General features: G+C 42.1%; 1 long non-coding RNA gene across 1 annotated transcript; it reads left to right on the top strand.

The window, feature by feature from the left end:
* Positions 1-2,358: 2,358 nt before the first annotated feature.
* LOC109518143 (uncharacterized) lies at positions 2,359-2,792 on the top strand. Its single transcript, XR_002168678.1, has 2 exons — positions 2,359-2,495; positions 2,617-2,792. It is a non-coding gene; the product is annotated as an uncharacterized LOC109518143 (long non-coding RNA).
* Positions 2,793-12,586: the final 9,794 nt, after the last annotated feature.

Genomic DNA, 12,586 nt, shown 5'->3' on the forward strand with positions numbered 1-12,586 from the left:
GAGGTCAACATACAGTATATAAAATAAAAAGACTAATAGTAAAGTAGTACATGGGTTTTTAAAGCCACAACATACACCCCAACCTCCGAAGAGATACACATGACCTGAAGTCACCACAAAAGGAGGGCGGTGGAAGGGGGTACAATACGGTGCCGATTATTTGCTTTGCGAAAGACAACCTAATTGTGTTTGAAGTGTCTCGAGCTCTGTTGTCATGTCATCAAAAGGCTTTTCCTAAGTTGGATGCGTGGGGATCTTCCACCTGTTTGAGCCGTTGTCTCAGATGGGTTCTTTTCCCATGTGCACTTCTGCTTTCAGGGCAAGTGGCCAAAGGCGGGAAATTGTGTTGGGTTGCACATTTGATTCATTAAGACAGGGGTGTCAAATTCATTTTTGTCGCGAGCCACATTGGAGTGACGCTTTCCCTTGGAGGGGCCGCTCTGGTATCTTGAGATCTTTGATCCACTGGTGAAAAGGACACTTTGATTCGCTCCTCTTTCATCTCAAACTGCTTCAGACATCAAAGTGTATGCAGGAAAGTTGTCAAGAGTGCACAATTGTCTGTGTCTCATCTGCTGTTTTGTCTATTTTGTCATTTTTTTGTTGGCTTTCTTTTGCAACACATATTTTTAGGAGTTTGTTTGGCATGTCAATTCGAACGTAGATCATTTTCACAATGTCTCCTGTAATCAAAACTCAAAATAAATATAATCAATATATCAATATAAATATTGTATTTATATTGCACTTAATTGAACTGTGTTTTCTTTTCTCTTCTTTCTACCCACAATCTTGCTGCTGAAGGCTGTAAATTTCCCCAGTGTGGGACAAATAAAGGAGATCTTATCTTATCTTATCTTAAAACAAACAAACAAACACACACTAAATTATATTCTGTTTAATACTTTCTGAAATATTCTTATGTCGCTTCGAAAAAGCAAAAGGGTGGTCGTGACCGGACGCAGGGGTGTTTGACAGTTAGGATTCAGACGTTGAAAAATAAAAAGAGCTGTGTTCAAATCTCCCCTTTTTGCCCATTCCGAACGTAGAGCAATCCAACCAAAACCTACCAACCACTCAATTTACACATTGTTAGTTATATTATAAATGAGCTAGAATTGCAGGTCTTATGACCAAACAGAAATGTTCACCTCAAATCAGTCGTAAGCTAAAATGTCAACTTTCATTGTGTCACAAGTCCAATAAGTGCCACGCACTCTTAATAGTCCTACTAAAGTGTTTCCTTTCGCAACAGCACAATTCCAAACTGGATTTGATTCTTCGTGGCTAGACAATCTCCGCAAAATCTATTTCGAAAGCATGTGAACAGAATCCCGTTTTGGACCCACCTGCTTGTCACTCTGTTCTTCAAATTGGGCCACGCGCAGCTTAATCATCTCTCCTTTCGCGGTGGGTTCACTTTTGAGCCGCAAGTCAACTTGTTTCGCCTTATCCTCCATTGCCACAGTTTGATCCAAGGCTTGCTGCTTTTGCGAACCAACTGTTTGAAGTTCAAGTTCCAGTTCTGCTCCTGTTTCAACTGACCTAAAACAGTCATGTACAGTGTACGTACACTTATATGCGCCGGTCTCATGTGACGTGTGCATACATTAAATATGGCTGCGCGCGAATCCGGCAGGTCGAAAACACGCTTTACAGAACAAAATCATGCCGTCCTATGGCAAGCCATTTGAGCATTTATTCCAAATCCCTGATATCAGAATACTATGGCAAGCCATTTGAGCATTTATTCCAAATCCCTGATATCAGACGTTGGTGTGTTACACTAGTTCGACCTCTTTCAGCAGTAGTTCGACACTCAGCCACACAAGTGACACACTTTGTCGAACTAGTTGCACAGAAATCCTCACTAGCAACTCATTTTTGGCAACTAGTGCCACTTTTGTCCAACTAGTGCTGACAAAAGTCTAACTAGTGGCACCTGGAAGCTAGTGACACCTGGAAGCACACAAGCAGAGGGAACTTCCAAGCTAGTCAGCTTTTTTTATGCCCTAGTGGCCCACTAGACCAAACTAGTGAGGTTCCAAGTCTTACTAGTTTACTAGTAAGATTTAAAAAGTGTTAACATGTTAACTAGTGAAACGTGGATTGTTCTAACATGTTAACTAGTGGCCTATGATTTCTTGCACTCGTTAACTAGTGGGAGCTGAAATAGCCACTAGTTAACTAGTGGAGGATAAAACATTGACTAGTGCACTAGTTTAAGACCGTTAAAGCCTTGATATCCAACAAGTGAGTCCAAAAATGTTACTTGCTCACCAGTGATGCGCCAAATATCCACTAGTTCCACTAGTGCGACATTTTGACTTCACTAGTCGAACTAGTGAAGTCAAAGTGTTTTCGTAATGTTACATGATGTAAATGTGTTTTATTTTTACTGTGAAATGATATGAACTGTGTATCTGTTCTTTAGAGGGGAGAGCATTTGTTTTTCCACGTGTTTTGTATACACCCAACATGCCGGAAAGTGTCGAGTAAGTGTGTCCTCTCATCACATTGAATTGTAATGATTTGTCGGTCTGCACTTTTAAGTTTCATGGATTGTTGGAACATGGAAATACAGTAATGTATTTTTATTTCTATTTCCTTATCAAGCAAGCCACTGCTGTTGTCTATTGTGTTGTAATTGTCTTTAGTCTGTTAGATACTCTTCTTTGATCTCTTAGATCCCTTTCGAACTCTTTTAAAATTTAGTTACTATCTCAGGCTTTCATCTTAATGCTGTACAATTTTTTATTGTCCAGTCGGGAATAAAGCCCACATAAAATTTATTTTGTGTTCAGTCTAGTCCAGGCGTGTCCAAAGTCCGGCCCGCGGGCCAAATCCATCCCGCCCTCGGCCTCTGTCATAAAATCAGTGCCGTCTGGCCCGCTGGTTGTGCGCAATGGGACACGTGTCGCACGGAGTGAGGTCTCGTAGACTGGTGAGTGATATCTCATAGAGTGCTGCTTCCCTCTAGTGGCTAAATGAGTAATAGCATTCACGAAATGAGTAATAGTATTTAGCCACTAGAGGGCAGTAGCACTCTACGAGACATCACTCACGAGTCTACGAGACATCACTCCGTGCACATATTCACTTCCCAGTTTTCTAAAATGGCGACAATCAACAGAAAAAGGAAAGTTGACTGCGAGGGACGACGATTCAAGGATGGATGGAAATTGGATTATTTCTTCACTGAAATACGCAACAACTGTGTCTGCCTCATTTGCCAAGAGACAGTGGCTGTTTTTAAAGATTATAATGTCAAGCGACATTACCAAACAAGACACGCTGACATGTACGACATGATTACAGGCAAGGAACGCACAGAAAATTGAAGCAGTTTGAAGCTCGTTTAATCTCACAGCAGCAGTATTTTGCAAGAGCTCGAGAGTCAAACGAGAACGCCACAGCGGCGAGTTATGCGGTAGCAACGCTGATCGCAAAACGTTCCAACATTTTACCACATAAAATCTGGCCCCCTTGGCAAAAAGTTTGGACACCCCTGGTCTAGTCTTTCTAAAGACCCGGCTATTTCGCGGTTCGTTTATCGCGGCTTCAGTGCATCGCGGATGTTTTCAAACATACAGTATTCTAATCCCAAAATTGCCAAAGACGTTCGTGCAAATAATCGTTGATTCCTCTCTCATTAATATATACTTACACTCAGTTACACAGTACCAAATAAAAGGCATATGCCCAAAACTATTTAATTTTTATCATATTATTTGTAACATTGATTGAAACTCCTGCAATAGCAACATTAATGGAGCCAATAAGATTTGTCAAAGTTAGCCTACCTGCCGTCGGGCGTGCTCTTCTTCATCTCCGAAAAGTGCTTCTTGTGGCTCGCAATACAATACATTACAATACATGCTGATTTATATCGCGCTTTCACAACAGCAATAGATTATTGTCGTCCATCTGCACCGCCAATTCTCGTCTTGCAACGTCAAGAGTCGTTCCAGACGCGATTAATAACTTCATTGAAACCACTTTCGGTGGCAGATTCAGCTGAATTGCCGCTCATATCTGCAGGAGGCCCGCCAAATAACTTTGCTGCGTATGAGTCTTTCAGCCGATTTGGGTGCCTGACAAATCGGGAATAGGAGCGGATCCCTCAAACGTATACCAAAAGAAATTGTATTATAAAAATGCTTTAGTTACATAATAAGGTCACACGACCAATAAAGTACAACATAAAACGCTGGGAACAAAATTACCAGGATAAGAATGAGGGTAACAAAAAGTTTTTGCAAACAGCAAGGGAAATTGCAAATGAAAAATCACTTGTCACAAAGACAAGGAAAAGCCATTCAACAGGAAAAACAAAAACAACAAAATGCTTACAGTGTCTCTTTTATTTATTACAGATGAGAATTTTAAATGTTGGTTTATATTTTAGCAAGCATCATGGATGTTGCCATGTTTGATTTGCTTTCACGGGCCACATAAAATAATGTGGCAGGTCAGATCTGGCCCCTTGACTTTGACACCTATGCTGTATAGCAGGGGTGGGCAATTATTTTTTGCATCGGGCCACATGCGAACCAGAAAATATTATGGAGGGCCGGATCAAAAGGCTGAACTAAATTTTACAGAATATTAATTGCATTTCTTTATTTAAAAAGCAGTATTTTGCATTTTTGGCACGCTTTTAAGACTTTTAAGAATATGTTATGAGCATTGAAAAACAGAGGTTGTCTTTGGAAAAATGGCATTTATTGAATAACATTTTCCAAAACAATGGTTGCCAAAATGTGAACATTTGTGATGATGATGATTATATTCGTGATCATTTTCAGTCACATTCACCCCAAAATGCATTTTTGGATTTATACGTTGCTGGAAAGAGGTTCTTAACTTTCTAAAGACAGAAAAAAAGAAAAAACAACACTTTATTTGTAGTTAAATCACCTCATTTAGAGTTGTTTTTTCTTATTCAATGAGAGAAATCTAGTCTTTGTTGGTCTTTAACAAGTGTATCAAAGTCAGGTTGAAAGTCTGAGGTGGAGATGCGAAGTATTGCTGACAGATGATCATCAGTGAGGGAAGATCTATACATGGATTTGTTAAACTTCATCACAGAGAATGTTTGCTCACATATGTAGGTAGAGCCAAAGAGAACAAACATCCTCTGCGCATGTGTTCTCATGTTTGGAAACTTTTCTTCCTTAAGAGAAGAGTAGAATTCCAGCAGTGATTGTGACTTAAAATGCTCAGCCAGTAGTGTGTCAGACTGAAGGTCAATGAGTTCCAGCTGGACATCAGTGGGTGCATTATCTACATTGCAGGTAAAGGGACAGGAAATCACTTGCATTTCAACCTCCATTGTTCTGAGATCTTCAAATCTCCTTGAAAACTCACCATGCAGTGCTCTTAACATGGATGAGTACCTGTGGATGTGATTAGCTGATGGTGTGACTTCTTTCAGGGTTTGCATGTGAGTGAGGTTGTTGCTCTCCAGTTGCCTTGTTCAAGAACAAGGGGGGCTTAGCCCCAAGGGGAACACAGCCCCTCTAGGGGGCTCCGGGGGCATGCCCTAAAACGTGTGGTGTTTCATTAAAAGTCATGTAACGCTTTTAAGTAGTGTATCACGTCCATTTAACCCTTGTGCGTTGATTTTTTTTTGAACGACACATCGGACAAAGGCACCATAATGGAACGGTGGCTTTAAAGTGTCATATCAAAGTCATTTCTAAATCCTTTTTTTTTTTTTGCGACCACTCAAAACGTTCAGTGGCGTCAGACCTATCCATACACATATCTAGTTTCTATTTACTTATTGAGGTTGGTGCCCTCTATGGACATCAAAGCAATACAAAGCAGTATTGTGCTATGGCTAGAAGTAACTATCATCTGCATAGAAGTAAAAAACAAAAGCATTGAATTCCGACTATTCAATATGGACAAGTTAGCGCCTCCAACATGTTAATAGATCATGACATCATTTTAGTTTGTACGTCAACAGTCCTGTTATGGGATGTTTTGGTGCACAAGGGTTAATAGTCCTAAAGTGTTTCCTTTCGCAACAGCACAATTCCAAACTGGATTTGATTCTCCGTGGCTCGACAATATCCGCAAAATCTATTTCGAGCTCGAGGCTGTACTTCAAAATAAAAACAGTCGGGTGGGCAAGAAAGCATGTGAACAGAATCCCGTTTTGGACCCACCTGCTTGTCACTCTGTTCTTCAAATTGGGCCACGCGCAGCTTAATCATCTCTCCTTTCGCGGTGGGTTCACTTTTGAGCCGCAAGTCAACTTGTTTCGCCTTATCCTCCATTGCCACAGTTTGATCCAAGGCTTGCTGCTTTTGCGAACCAACTGTTTGAAGTTCAAGTTCCAGTTCTGCTCCTGTTTCAACTGACCTAAAACAGTCATGTACAGTGTACGTCCACTTGTCTCCACCGGTTTCATGTGACGTGGGCATACATTAAATATGGCTGCGCGCGCATCCGGCGGGTAGAAAACACGCTTGACAGAACAAAATCATGCCGTCCTCACGCTGTGCTGTGGCTTGTCAGAATAGAAAGAGCGCACACACAGAGAGCTCGTCTTTGATTGAATTCCTGCTGGCAAACACCCCTTCCGGAAAAACCGGCGAAAGTTGTGGCTACAAGCGGGGGCGTCACTAGGTTTCAAGAACAAGGGGGGCTTAGCCCCAAGGGGAACACAGCCCCTCTAGGGGGCTCCGGGGGCATGCCCTAAAACGTGTGGTGTTTCATTAAAAGTCATGTAACGCTTTTAAGTAGTGTATCACGTCCATTTAACCCTTGTGCGTTGATTTTTTTTTGAACGACACATCGGACAAAGGCACCATAATGGAACGGTGGCTTTAAAGTGTAATATCAAGTCATTTCTTCCTTTTTTTTTCTTGCGACCACTCAAAACGTTCAGTGGCGTCAGACCTATCCATACACATGTCTAGTTTCTATTTACTTTTTGAGGTTGGTGCCCTCTATGGACATCAAAGCAATAAAAAGCAGTATTGTGCTATGGCTAGAAGTAACTATCATCTGCATAGAAGTAAAAAACAAAAGCATTGAATTCCGACTATTCAATATGGACAAGTTAGCGCCTCCAACATGTTAATAGATCATGACATCATTTTAGTTTGTACGTCAACAGTCCTGTTATGGGATGTTTTGGTGCACAAGGGTTAAGATGTTCATAACTGGAGATAAAAGTTACAATCGATTATTCCTTGTCTCAGTTTTCAGAATACGGCAAAACTCAAGAAATTGTCCTGACTTAACAGTATCACTGAGCTTTTCCACCTGCACGGCTTATTTTTGTCAAATATATTGTCAGGGCGAGTGACCAAAGGCGGGAAATTGTGTTGGGTTGCACATTTGATTCACAAAGAGAATCTTGGAGCTTTGAAAGGCAAAGTTTCAAAAACAAGCAGCATATCGTAACCTTTTGAAAAGAGCACCAGTAAAAACCATCTCAAAAAACAATGGCAGACTGCACCGCATATTTTTAGGAGTTTTTTTTTTTTTTTTTTTGCATGTCAGTTTTAACGGAGATCATTTTGACAATGTGGCCGGTCATCAAAACTCAAAAGATCATTGGAGGATTTTGATTGACGCATTACCTTCGTTACCTCAAGGGCGATGAATTCCTGCAATTTGGCCTTTTCCTTCAGCTCCTGCGAAAGAGCATTTTTCTCCTTCTCCAGTGTTTGAGTCTGCCCGACGACAAAGTCCAGCGCCTGCTTGAGATGGTCGCGCTCAGATGCCAGCATATCCTAGAAACACATCCAACAGCAAAAAATCTTCAGGTGTTTCCTGGTGTGCGTGTCATTTGGGTGGCACAATTGGATATGACCGATTCAACTTTTACATGCGGCGACTGCTTCGCGTGAAATCATTGACTGAAATTGACATTTAAAATCATAAACTGCCTTCAGTAACAATGACGTTGCACTTCCGACTTTGCAAAAGGCATGTGGCAAAAGCATTTACTCATTCACATGGAGACCTTTCAGCAGAGATATGCTTTCAATGCACATTATCTGTATCAATACACATTATTTGGAAAGGGAAAAATGTTTTTATACACTGTGTTCTATGTTCCAACGACAACATTATAATGAACTAATGGGAAGGACAATGTCACAGTTGGTCATCAAGATTGCTCTGCTCATGTCAAGGGAGAGCTTCACTCGATACTTATGCAGGCAACCAATGAGACATTCTACTCGCTTGGGTCGGCATTCTGAAAGCTGTGTCAAATATTTATTTTCATATATTCAAATTGAGGTCACAAAAATGACACGAATCTAAAAAAAAAAGAAAAAAAGAAAAAAAACGTAATACCTGTTGTGCAATGTCAAAACTGAGCACCTTTTAATAATAATAATAATAATAAAACGTATTTTATTTAAGAGCGCCTTTCATGCCACCCAAGGACACCGTTCCGGTGGAAAGGCACAATATTGGATACAGCGAGTGCCTATCAACATATTGTGCAAAAAGTAAGAACATGTTTCTATGCTGCACAAGTGGTTACACTGTTTTGCCTGATTGGTCTATACCAGTGGTTCTCAAATAGTGGTGCGCGCCCCCCTGGGGGCGGCGGGGGGGCTTGGCGTTTGGCCTCGAGGAACATGCTTTTTTCTTTTGATCTTTTTTTCCTGTCCGAGAATAAAGTGCAATTGCACCTCGACTACGTTAGGGGGTAGTGGCGCTCTCCTTGGCAGAGTGCGCAGGGAGCATTCGTTGGGTGTTTCCTTGGCACTGAGCATGCGCGCTTTGCACACGGCACCGAGTCGGAGTGTGAAGTGTTGACGCCAAGTCGACAGACTGGGAGAGAGAGAGAGAGCGACGCAGGTCTACCGAAAAGACGAGGAAATGACGAAGCGTATGGAGCACTTGGCTTCACTGTGACGACGGCGGGAGGAAAGACAGCAGACGGCATGAAGCCAAATGAATTAAGGCGTCACTGAAAGACATTACACCCCAATCCCGTTGATCAAAGTTTTTTTTTTTTTTTTTTCATGAAAATTCAACAGATTTATTATATTAAAAATACAGACGCTCCCCGATTTACGAACAATGCTACATACGAACATTTTTGCGGGTACAGGTATGTCGAAAAATGTTCTCGGACAGAGATGCTGTAAATTAGATTTTGTATTGCGCGCCTTTTTCCGAGTACTGTAGTACTTCTTTCCGCCGCTAATACCGACGTGAAGCGCTGTGAGAGGAGGAGGAAACGCCTGTCCCCATGAAGAAGTTTGAGACGGAACTCTTGGCAGAGGGGTTTTCGCTCATAGATCAAGCCATCGCACTCTTCGAGCAGCAAGACCCCAATGTTGAACGTTGCACAAAGGTTGCAAATCAAATGAATGATGCTATACAGTGCGCTACTGCATCATTTATGATGGGAAAAAGAAGAAAACTGCAATCGTCGTCAGATCGCTTCTACACCCTCTCCACCCTCCAAGGACTCGTCAACCCTCGTCTTCTTCTCTTGGACCCTCAATTTCTTAGGCCTTCGAGTACATCTTCCAAAAGTAAGTTAAACTTCATTTTATTATACTTATATAAGCCTTAAACATACATTCCATACAAAATATAGCACTGAAGCAACTTACGAACGAATTCAACTTACGAACGATCCTTCGGAACGTATCTCGTTCGTAAGTAGGGGAGCGTCTGTACAATCGTAGCTATGAGAGAACTTTTCAATTCGTTCATTTGCAACGCATACACCGACTTGAACCACTGCAGCCTCACCTGAACGTCTCTTTGAAACAAAAACAGATTTTTCACACTAAATTTGAAAAGTAACTTGTAAGGACCACAAAAGATTGAAGGATATGATCGAAAAGTGCAGTCATGAAAGTGTCAAAAGAATCCTATCACAGAATTCTGTTCTAACTATTGTGTATTTCTATGTAAGACACTCTGAGAAGAAACTCCTTCTTTGGACACTGCAGTCCAAACAGAAATCATCTGTGATGAAATGAGATTGACCAACAAAATGTAGCACAATCACAAAAACATGAAACAAAACTACAACACGTTTGACCTTTTTTATGGTTTCAAAGACGTCTTCAACAGCCAGTGGGACGGCACCGGGAACGTGATCACTCCCCATCATTGTGAACGTCTTTCCGGAGGATGTCTGACCAGAAGCAGAGATGGTACCTGTTTAAAGCAAAAACAAAAAGGCAGCAACATTTACATGTGCACAGGAACACGTACAATGTAAAGCTTTATGATGTCATTACCATTGTATCCTCCATTTCATGAAAAGATGATGAAAGAGTGGAATAGGAAAGAATATTAAATGTGATGTTGTTCACATCAAATCAACTGTTTATATCATGTATTTGCTTATGCTCGCTTGTGTAGTCATGAAGCATGTGATGTATTTTGGAGAAAGGGGAAGCAGATATGCTGCGTCAGCAACAAGTTTGCTGAAGAAGGAAATGTGCGCATTGTTAAAAGGGGAAACAGATACGCTGACAGCAACAAGTTTGCTGAAGAAAGAAATGTGCGCATTGTTAGAAGGGGAAACAGATACGCTGCGACAGCAACAAGTTTGCTGAAGGAGGAAAAGTGCGCATTGTTAACAAACGAACGGGGTGGCGCCAGGGAGGATGAGATGGCCACTCATCCCTCCCTTCCGCACACTTCTAGGTGAGATAAAAAGAGAGTCGACGACTCTCTGGGTCAGAGTCTGCTGCGGGTTGCGTACGAAACGCCCAGCTGGTACTGAAGCTCGCTCTGCCCAGGGTGTCGGCTCTCCATCCTAAAAGCGCACGGTAAGAGAAATAGAATAGCTTCATACATTTGTTTGTCTGATTGTTGAACATTATCTTTGCGGGCCGATGATTGCGCTATTGTCGGTAGCATCGTAATGTACTTGTTTGTTTGAGTGCTTGAATAAACTGCTGTTGCTACTAACACCAGAACTGTGTCAAGCGTGTTTCATTTCTGAGTGCCTATCTCCAACGATCCTATCCTAAATTTGATACTGAGCCAAGGCAAGGTATCAGAAATGTTTTAAAACAAAGAGCATCATGGATCTGCTGATATTTTGTGTTCGTTGTCCAGCTGGAACTTGGCCAATTTCCTCTGACAACTGCAATGACTAATTGATGCAGGCTGATTTAAAAAAAAAACATGTTGACAACCCTTGGCTAGAGCACTCCAAATAAGATCCCGCATCATATGCCCGAATGGGCGTCAGTCCATGCCAAATCACCCAGCGGATTTTGATTTTCATGAAACTTGCAGTAGTTGTAGATCGTGATGGCAACTCGACTCAACTGTATTTCTCGAGCACTTTCAAACAGCCATCGCTGCATATAAAGTGCTGTACATGGAGCAATTAACATATACAACAAACAGTAAAGCAAATCGTAAACAAAGAAAGCACCAAACAGCAAAACCAAGAACAAATCTTAAGTCATGCCGAGTCAAATGCCAAAGAATGTTCAGTGGGAGGTCATTCCAGAGAGAGGGACCAGCAACGGAAAAGGCTCGATCCCCTCTGAGCCTCAGTTTAGTTCTTGGTACTTCTAATAATGTTTGGTCCGCAGACCTGAGGCGCCGGGCAGGTGTGTAGGGGCGGATGACCTCAGAGAGGTAAGCTGGCGCGAGGTCATTTACAGATTCGAACATAACTCTAAAATGTATGGGGGGCCAGTGAAGGGATGCCAGAGTCGGAGTTTTGTGTTCCCTATTACGAGTACCAGTCAAGAGGCGAGCAGCGGCATTCTGGACCAGCTGGCGGACTGGCTGACTCCAAAGTAAAGGGCATTGCAGTAATCGAGCCGGGATGTGACAAAGGCATGAATTACTGTCTCAAAGTGTTCATGAGAGAGGAGAGGTTTTACTTTGGCCAGCTGGGCTGCGTTATAGAGAACGGATGACTGGATGATTGCCATCTATTAAACTAAACCTAACTAATCAGGACATAGCAGGCCTTGAAGCACTGCCATATCCTTACCCTTCACTTCCTAATTCTGGAAAATGTCCACCTATGTCCTAAACGAGTGCAGGTATTTAGGGTATTGACTGACTGACGGTCTGGCCAGGTTTTATCTGGTGCTGCCTCACCACAGCAAATCCATCCCAGATGTGAAGGGACATGTCCCAGTGTTTTCAAGCGACCAGTAAAAGTCATCCTGACACATGATGAAAGAATGTCTCGCCTTATGAAGCATTCGGTGGATATGAGTGTGTGACTGTGACAAAAGACAAAAGATGAGTTGGAATACTTATATGAGCTGCGGCATGAAGACAGATATGAGTCTGTGAATAATCCAGGAAGGGCTCAGGCTATTTTTCAACAATATCACTTGGATGGAGATGAATTGGCCTCCTTGCTACCAGGAAGCTGAACGAATGGTCAAATGTTTGTTTTATCGGCGGGGAGGAGAAGAGCACAGTGTTTACATTAGCCAGGACAGAGAGTGGGCCAAGGCGGCTCATTGGAGGGAATTCAAAATAGTGTTCACAAGGAGGGCACCTTGAGGACGACAACCTGCTGTCCATAAATGGGTAAAAGCTTGGAGAAGTAGCTATTACTGAGAATGATCCATGGCGACACTCTGCTATAAGC

This window comes from Hippocampus comes, unplaced genomic scaffold (assembly GCF_001891065.2).
Source record: "Hippocampus comes isolate QL1 unplaced genomic scaffold, H_comes_QL1_v1.1 scaffold403, whole genome shotgun sequence".
Classification (NCBI taxonomy): Eukaryota; Metazoa; Chordata; class Actinopteri; order Syngnathiformes; family Syngnathidae; genus Hippocampus; species Hippocampus comes.